Source organism: Chrysochloris asiatica, unplaced genomic scaffold (assembly GCF_000296735.1).
Source record: "Chrysochloris asiatica unplaced genomic scaffold, ChrAsi1.0 scaffold00158, whole genome shotgun sequence".
NCBI classification, from domain to species: domain Eukaryota; kingdom Metazoa; phylum Chordata; class Mammalia; order Afrosoricida; family Chrysochloridae; genus Chrysochloris; species Chrysochloris asiatica.
The window spans coordinates 1762938-1769774 of NW_006408676.1; the positions used below are offsets into that span (position 1 = coordinate 1762938).

The window sequence follows — 6837 nt, forward strand, 5'->3', positions numbered from 1 at the left end:
TCATCTTTCTCCCGCGGAGCGGCTGGTAGTTTCGAACCGCTGACCTTAAGGTTCGCAGCCCAATTCGTAACCACTACGCTACCAGAGCTCCTTTAAACATCCTGAATTTGAGAGTCTTCCTACGTGATACTTCTGATTGCAGTTTTTGTCTTGATCTCATGCCAAGCACTATGCTAGACTCTTGTGCAATTACACTAATACATAATAGAATATAATTACAGCACAATATTGTCAACTGCTCCTAGATGTCTAGCTGTCTTGGATGGGAGTGGAGAGTACTTGTTGGAGATCAAATCAGTAAAGACATTAATTGGTGTAAATTAGTTGGTAAATACTTTAAAATATCCTGAAGGGGGTCTGTATTTGCTTGATTGTCCAAATGTTTTACAAGTAATACCAAGTAACTTGGACAAGACAGTTTACTTTGGACAACATGTCATGCGATTAGCAGTAGCATAGTTAACTTGAGCAATTACAAATGATTTTTCCAAAACATTCAGGAGTGTTTCTTTATTATTATTCTAAATAACTAGATGTTTCTCAGAAGTAGAAAGTCTTATTTCTGGTTCTGGGTAAGCTTAGTGGGGTATTTGAGTATAGAACCTAGACTTAAAATGTATCATTATTTGTACCCTGCAGTGCTAACTGTAGAAGAGGGATTGGTTATTGAATTTGTATGTCATCCTAATGTTGCTGCATCCCTGAAGCAAGAGAGCTATTTAAATAAATTGACTAACCTTGCCTTGATGACAAAATTAGCTTATAAATGGAAACAATCAGAGCTTTTATTCAAAATGTCATTTCTGAATATGGGTAAGGATTCCTAAAATATTTGATCACAGAGCACCCATTCCACAAAATACATGAAAGGTTTCCTCTTAATTGACTTAATTTTGTCACAGAGAATGGGCACTCTGTGATAAAATCTGGAAGGAGCACAAGGAGAAGGATCCTATGGAGAATAAAAAGTTGATTGGCACATGCTACAATTTCTCATGCATCCTAAAGTGTTAAAGAACAAAGATATCAAATCAGAGACTAAAGTGTGTCTGACTCAAGCCACAGTATTTTTTAATTGCTTCATACTTATGTGAAAGTTGAACAATGAATAAGGAAGAATCAGTGTATTTGAATGATGGTGTTATAGAAGCCTATTAAATGTACACTCCTGAACGTTTTGGACTGCCAGTGAGTCAACAAACAAATCTGCATTGGAAAAAGTACAGCGAGAATGCTCCTTAGAAGCCAGGATGGTAAGACTTTGTCTCTCACATGTCGGACATGTTCACCATGAGTTTCTGTAGATGGACACATTTCTTGGTAAAGTAGAGGGTCAGTGAAAAAGAAGATGATCTCAAGGAAATGAATTGACCTGGTGGCATTGGCAATGGGCTCAAACATAACAATTGTGAGGATGACACAGGACCGGACTATTTTTCATTCTGTTGTGTGTAAAGTCTTTACAAGTCAAAACTGACTTGATGGCACCTAACAACAACAATAATGTGTTTTGAAAATTACAAAAGAAAGAAAACAATGTCACACACATTATTTGGATGTCACTCATTAGCTGGCATTTTTGGCATTTTTGATTATAGGCCTTTGCTTGTTTCCTAAAAGAAGCAGATTAGAAATTCCCCTCACATTTTTCTAACTCTTAAAGAATGAGGAGAGTGTAACCCTGTGGAGACGTTGGAGGGAATGCCAGGTTTGCCCAGACAGGTTTTTCTTAGTAGGAATTAAAAGTTTAGGGTTGTACAGCAGTCCCATTGACTACTACAAGAACAAGCAAATTGTTCACCAGGGAGCCATCAAGGCAAGGGGTCGGACCTGCTCAGGGAAAACCCCTTTCCAAGATTGAGACTCAGGGGGAGTACATGAGCAGACATGTGGTCTTCTTGGTTACCACGTTAGTCTACCAATAAGAGGAAGTGGGGGAAAAACAGCAATGAAGTTGTGAGCTAAGTCCAACCACATTTAATAGACTCCTGTCAACCTGGATTAAGACCTGGTTGGCCAGCAATATGGCGAGACCTGGGGACTCCTGGGCCCAGGGACAGGGACATGGCCACAGAGGACTAGAGTGAGGGGTCCAGCTGATATGAAGTGAGGGGATATGCACAAGAACACCCATAGTTGCAGACAGTACCCATTTAACCTGGCTTTAATGACTGAATGATCAGAACTCAACTAGAGAAAGAATGAAGAGGAAAAAAAGAGTAATCCACTACAATTGGATGAACTTGACCTATACTGATGGATGTAGTAGCTCAAAAGAGGGAACTGATCTTTAATCCAGGACCATTCCCACCCCTTGGGTACACAGGGTTGACAGGGATGGGCAATTTAAACATTGGCTACAAAAAATGGGGAGGGGGTATGCTACAAAGGCATGAAGTGACTGGTTTACAAGCTTTCAAGAGGGAGCCTAGTTTCAGAGGGTGCGGGGGAAGGTAGAATCTCCCCTGAGTGGTTTCCAACTTGTCTGGATGGGACTGTTGAAAGGAGATGGGGATAAGACTCTTGTGGTTTAATAGTAAATAATTGCTATCAAGACTGATTGTGAGTGTTGTAAAGGTAGACAGACGTCTTGTAACAAAAGGAAGGGAGAGGTTGATCTTGCAGTCTAGGAGCAGAGGTCCCTGGACCATCAAGGGAGAAGAGTGAGAGCGGGACACTATCCAGAGAAACAGTGATGCCAGAGATAGAGGCAGAGACGATGATGTGGAGAGAAGGAGTGGCTGGGGACTCTGGACTCAGGAAGGGAGAGAGTGGCAGGCTTACGGGGTGTATCCTTTGGTTGTTTCAATAGTTATATATTCCTGAATAGCTTCAGTGTACATCCAAAAAACAAAACAAAACAAAAACAAAAGCAGAGGGAATGGAAGCAAAAGCCATTAAATGATGATGCATGGAGGGGATTGTAATCATTGCAATGAAATGAAATATGATAGGATGATTACGCTTAATCACAAATTTAGGCTTCAGTTCTTCAGTGGACGTCTCACTGTAATGATCACTATTGATTATTGATCCTTTCTTCTGATAGTCTTCCAATCCTGGTACTTGAGAATCCCAGAAAACTAAGCATCTATTTTCCAACTGATAGGTGACTTTTAAACATTTTCTTGGTAGGCAATTGATGATGTTTCCATTCCATAGTCTGGCTTTACTCTCAGTCTCATAGTAATGAATCCATGACTCGTCACCAGTAACACATTTTTTAAAGAAACACGTTTTTTCCATTGAGTGTCGATCCAAGTTTTGTTTGCAGATCTCCAAATGTTTCTGTTTATACTCTTCCCTGAGTTGTTTCAATACCCATTTTGCACAAACTTTTCAAAACCCACGTCTGTCTTGGATTAGTTCATAGGCAAAGGCATTGCTGATTTGCAAATGATTTGCCACATAATCCACTGTCATGATTCAACAGAATCACTTCAAGTGCATGCTAAATGTTGTCGTCTGCCATAGACGTGGATGGACGTTTTACCAGAGTATAATTACCAGACAATTTTTGACTCACCCTTGTATTATATATAGAGAGTACTTTATTTTCAAGGAAATGCCTTACAATTATTGAGTCCCAGGTCCCCATTGGAAGAGATTTCCTCCTGCACATCCATTATCTTGGGAACAGACCACACCCCCAAGGAAGCATCCCTTCAATCAATTGGCTACTCATAACTACTCATCATAGAGCTAACTATGCATGTGTTAGGTTTCATCACCACAGAAATAAGAACATCACAGCTGCTAAACCCCTAGAAATCCTGGCCTAGTCAAGTTGACATAGAACCCAAACTATAATAGTCCACCCTTGTCAACTTGAAACCTGTAAACTCTACCTATAATCTCTAAATAAAGATAATTAAAAAGTCACACTTGCTCCAAACATAACTAAAACAAGTACAACCCAAAATGCAGTGACCCCGTTTTTAATCTTATATGTCACAAATTAAGAAAGCAAAAATATTTGATGCACACATGCAATACAGAAGAAAAATACATATTTATTTAAATGTCCAAAGGGCACATTCTGCAAGACAGTCACCTGCTTATAGGTACACAGCCTTACTAGAGTCCATAGCTGCTGTATTTTCCATGTGATCCTTCTTTGCCGTTGTCTCTTTTGTTGCTGCTTTTCCAGGCAGGAATTGCTCGCTCCACGCATGTTCTTCCTTAATGGTGGATGGTGGTCCTGGGATCATCTATTTCTGAAATGAAAGGATTCCCCACTTTTAGTTACATATTTTCTATGATTACAGTTTTCAATCACAATTAATCTTACAAACTGTTACTTACAATTGAAATCCTATCAGCATAGCCCCAAAGACCCCTTTACCCAGACCCATCTGGAAAAGAGGAAAACAGTGAGGATTCTCCTTTATTCTCTAATTCTAAAACTAAGCATGCCCATGAAAACTCATAAGCCAGCCACTTCATGCCTTTATAGTCACCCCCACCATTTTTGATAGCCAATATCTAAATTGTCCGACCTTATCAACCCTGTACACTGAGGAGACAAGGATGTTCCTTGATCTGAAGAATTCTCCATTCTAGTTGGAATTTTGAGCAATTGCATCCATAAGCAAAAGTCCAGTTTATCAAATTGTAGGAATTGACATTTACTCAAAGTATCAAACATCTTTGACTTCATTTGGCTAGGTTCTGGTCAGCTCAGCCCTAGGCATCCAAGCAAGGTCAAATGGGTACCATTTGCAAGTTTAGGATTTCACACACTTCAAACCAACTGGCACCTTCGTTCTCAGCCCTATCCCCCATGGCCTACGTTAGTGCCCATGGGCGCAGAAGATCACACAGCTCCCTTATCTTCAGTCCAGTCAGCCTTCCCTCTCCTTTTATCTCAAGGTCAATGGGTGTCAATAAAACATTTCCAAACTTTTTTTTTTTTAGCTTAAGTACTATTTATTGAAAACAACAGAAATGATAGAGGAAAAGGCCCCTAGGGACAGGGTGGAACAAGACAAGTAGTGCATCTCTGCCTTCTGCTCAGCATAGCCTCTTGTTTCCCCACTGGGCCATCTTGTTGTTGATGGACATCTTGAAGAAATGGTCAGATTGCATGTATGCAGCTATTTTCTCCAAAGCCTCAAAACGGCACATGAGAGCCTTCAGATTTGGGAACTTATCCAAGCACCTGAGCTCAAACATGCAGTTCTGATCTAAGACATCATAAGTGAGAAAGTCCACAAAGGTGAGCTTTTCCCCTGCAAACCAAGAGAATTTCCGCAGGAACAAAGAGAATTGTTTCAGTTGTCCAGGTAACTGTTTCAAGTATTGAGGCTTCAACTTTTCATGGTCAGGGTTGTAGCAGATCTGTACAAGTTGCATGCGGAAATCCATTACTTGATTTTCTATGATGTCTACTCGAATCTTGTCTTCTTCTGTCTCACCACACATATTGTGCTTGCGAGCATTGTAGCGCAAAATGGCATTGCTTTGGGTGACCTTGTTCTTCCCATCCACGAGATAGGGCAAATTATGAATGTCCAGATCTAGCTTGAAATTCACATCCAGTCATTGGCTTCGATCATAGTCAGGAGCTTCTCCACACGTGTAACGTTTCTCCTTATAATTGTTATCTGTGAACTCTAGGAGCATGCGGATGGCAAGAGCCAGCCTGCGGATATCCCAGTAACCTAGGAGCATAGACCGAGTCGATGTGTCTTCATTGCTGCATTTCTCCCAATTCTGCACACATGTAGACTTAGGTGATCAACAACATGCATACTGCTTACTGGTTCCCATTAACTTCCAGTCCTAGAAGGATGTTTGCTCCGATGGGTTGCCTTTCCTTGCTTTGATGTCCAGAAATTGAAAATGCCAAACTGTCCATTTTGTTGTTGTTGCTCTTGTTTTCTGTAAGAATCTCCTGCTTTCCCAGCAGTTCTGGGTTGATCTGCATGCCTGTTCAAATGCAAATGTCCAAACTCTGAAGGTTCTGGATAAGGCTCGGGATTCCACCTAAGGCCCATACTCTACAAAAGCTTAAACCCAGAAGCCTATTCTTTTCCCAGAAAATTCAAACTTCCCTTTTAGCAATTCCAATTAAGTACAGGCTGAAGGCAGCCTTACAAGCTGTCTGTTATCATCACACACAATATTCCTTTCTATCACACATGTATGTCTCTTTTACAATAATAGGCAGGAGAAATCAATATCCAGAAGGCAAATACATAAACCTTTTAAAACACTCAAGTTCAAACTTTTCTACTCTCTTGGACTAACCTCATTCATATATATATATATAACCTTGGGCTTCTGGCAGGATGGGTTCCTGTAGGTCCATGCCCTGTTATCAGCTTTTTTTTTTTTTTTTTTTTTTTTAACCAGCGTGTCTTGGGCAGATGCTGCTGCTCTCCCCTCTACTGAAATATTTTTTTCCCATGTCCCTTCTTTCTTTCTCTTATAAAACCTCGTAAATTCATAGGTGTGAAGCCATTGCAATGAATTCTGCTTACAGCACCAACTGTTTAAACCAATTAGGGACTGTGTCTGACTTCCTCAGACTCCACATAATGGAAAGGGTACCAAATTCAAAATCAGTCTAAGGCTGAATTCTATGAAATGGAAGTATGACTTGAGAACCAATTTAGAAAGCTCAAACTTAGGATTTTTTTTTTACTCTAGAACCCCACTCTTTCAATACCACATGTCTTAGGCAGGGTTTTCCAGAGTAGCAAAACCAGTGAAGCACATATTGTTGTTGTTAAGTACCATGGAGTCAGTTCTGACTCATAGTGACCCTGCACAGGGTTTTTGAGCCTGTAAATCTTTATGGGAGCAGAAAGCCTCATCTTTCTCCTGTGGAAT

At 40.4% G+C, this 6837-nt stretch overlaps 1 protein-coding gene and 1 pseudogene across 2 annotated transcripts in view; one reads left to right on the forward strand and one right to left on the reverse strand.

Annotated features, from left to right (window-relative positions):
- NTM (neurotrimin) overlaps positions 1-6837 on the forward strand; it is a 749477-nt gene that overhangs the window by 44689 nt on the left and 697951 nt on the right. The window lies entirely within an intron of this gene.
- Positions 5014-6837, reverse strand: part of LOC102842160 — an 11314-nt pseudogene continuing 9490 nt past the window's right edge.